Source organism: Camelina sativa, chromosome 15 (genome assembly GCF_000633955.1).
Source record: "Camelina sativa cultivar DH55 chromosome 15, Cs, whole genome shotgun sequence".
NCBI lineage: Eukaryota > Viridiplantae > Streptophyta > Magnoliopsida > Brassicales > Brassicaceae > Camelina > Camelina sativa.
The window spans coordinates 20,728,378-20,731,156 of record NC_025699.1 but is presented as its reverse complement, the minus strand read 5'-3'; the positions used below and the strand labels follow the sequence as shown (position 1 = coordinate 20,731,156).

Genomic DNA, 2,779 nt, shown 5'->3' with positions numbered 1-2,779 from the left:
AAAACAACGGCAAAACATATATTTGGTCAATTAATAAACCCTTTTAAGTAATAAATTTTTAATTATATAATATTAGTATTTTCCATAAACATTAGTTGGCCACTCGTTTAAGGTATTTTGTCAATATTTTGGTGTATATTTGAAATTGTGAAGTCATAAGCTCATAATTCTTTGTCTGTACTTTATAAATATAATTACGATTATAGGTGTGAATATAACAAATTTGACGGCATTTGTTAGGCTTAGCCTCTATGTTTTCGAAGAGTATTCAAGTCTGTGACAATTATCTCCATTCTCATTAGTTTTAGTGAATTTTTTATGACAGTTCAGAAATTTTAAAAAGGTTTCGAGACAACAATATTAACAGACAAGGCAAGAAGAAAAAAGGGATAATAAACTAATAGATTGTTCTCCATGAATTTCACAAATCAATAGAAATCAATTCGTCTTTACTTCCATCAAATGATCTGATCATTCTCCTGCAACGCTTACCGTTAGATCCTTGCTTTAAGCCAAGGGCAGTCAAAATGCTTGGCAAATTTATTGCATCGATAAACCATCTCTGTTTGATGTCTTCTTGCTTCACTTTCTCCAAGCTTGGCACTTTCTCTTCAAACAGATTACAAAGCTCCTTGAACTGTGTCGTTTGAAGCCCCTCGCTTCATGGATCAGCCGCTTCATGGATCAGCGAGAAGGCCTAAGCACTTCATCACCATCACTACATATTCTCTGAAAAGACCATCATCATCATCGTCATAATCTTCGCGTTTGATCGAAGTTTGAAAGTCGAGATCTTTGCTCTGCTTCTCAGAAACACATTGTTGGTGCTGAAGAAGAGGCCACAACTTGGAGACAAATGCTTGAGCAAAAAAAACCATCTGAAAAGACAGATGACAAAGATTTGATCATACCAAACAAAGGGAAAGAAAAAGAAGTGAACTGGTTGCATTTTGACAATGAACTCTTATTCTCCATGGTTATAAAGCTATAAAAATGGTTCTCAGTCATAACTTGATGAAAATGAACTCTTCTACTCTATGGTTAATCAATTTTCGCCACCGAGTTGAAAAATTGACTGAAGAAACATTTCTTATAAAAGCAAAAGAGATAGTAATTACTAATCTTTGTATTTGAGACATCTGCTCACTAATAAAGTTATTAGAAAAGATGGAGACTATGTACTAACTTACAATTTAAAGTTGAAACGATGTTTCAGTCCAAGAAATGAGGTGTCGTCGAGCAAATGTGGTATCTCCAGTCATTCTAAACCTATTTGGATCTTTAAATTACAGAAGAAGAAAAATGATTTAACAAATTTCATCAAATAAGAAATTAGTGATATGTATTGCATGTAGTTTAGTAGTAGAAAATACAGAATCTCACTGTTTGCTGCTAGATACTCTACTCTTTGAGTCTCTTTCTCCCACGATTTCCATTTCCTCATCTACATGTATTACGTTTATAAAAGTTTATAAGTAAAACATAGTAAAAAAATTATGTTATAAGATATATTTATGAATTTTGCACTTGTTTTATCGAAGGCGATTTGACTAATGAGATTCTTTTCTCAATTAGCCACATCAAAGAACTGTAAAAGTAGTCGCTGAAAACTACCTAAGACCGGACCCTCACAAACGTAGACATTTATTAAATTCTCTATTGCCTAAAGTAAGTCAGCTAACAATTTTGGAGTTTCTGCATAATCAAAACACACACATTCATTCAAATGGAAATTAGGCAAAAACGTATCTAAATATATATGTTACCCATGAACGAAATTAGTTGTTCCATCAAGAGGACAAACAATTCAAGTTTGTTCATCAGTTAGTTCTGTCACACCGAGTGCAGCAGTAGTTTCTCCTCCAATATGCTAATTCCATAGCAAAACTCTCATGATAAGGCGGAGCTAACAACAAAAGGGGAATTCAACAGAGAAAGAATAATCACCTTGTGGTTGGGAAAAGCTGCTTGAGAGGATTAAAGACGAAATCTTCAAATCATCATCGGTCTCTGTCACCAAATCCACCAAAAACAACAATTTCATGAACCAAAGAAGATGAATTTAAAACAAAAAATTGACACTCAATGATTAGAAGTAGTCATTCTCACTGAAACAAGTATTTATTTGGTGGTGTGGATAATGAATGTATGCAATGGTGAGATATGAATGAATGGATGGTAAGGTGTTTCAATTCCCCTTATGCAGTTGCAGTATAAGAGGTGTCAATCCTATCTGAGTGTTTGTGAACAATTAAGACATGCATATGAGACTAAGTCAAGCCAAATGTAAAGGATGTTTGTCACTAACAATCCTATGATGAAAATGTAAAATGCAGAAAGTAAAACTACAAGAACTAAGAGCTAAATGCAAATGAAACAGAATAATTATAGCAGTTATAAAACAAGAACAGAAATAGAAACTATTGTAATGCAAGAAATGAACTAATGCAAGGCAAGTAATGAACAGGAAGCTAAGTGAATGCAACAGAAATGAAACTAGAATGAAACAGAGACAACTACAAAGCATAAACAAGAATTATGGGGAAGAACTCGAGCAAGCACTCGATCGAGTGTAGATCGAGTGCAGGGTCGAGCTGGACTAAACGCAAAAACAGAGCAACACAATAAAAACAGAGCAATGCAAAAACGTATCAAACAACAAGCTAGCAGCAGGATTAAGACTTAAAAATCAATAAACAAAGAAGGCCTTGAGGAGGGATTCATGGGCTGAACTAATCATTGTGGTTATCTAACTTGGTCAACAAACCTCAAACAGCTT

The 2,779-nt window shown here is 34.1% G+C and overlaps 1 pseudogene; it reads right to left on the bottom strand.

Moving 5' to 3' along the window:
* On the bottom strand, positions 336-1,084 carry LOC104748639 (annotated as a pseudogene).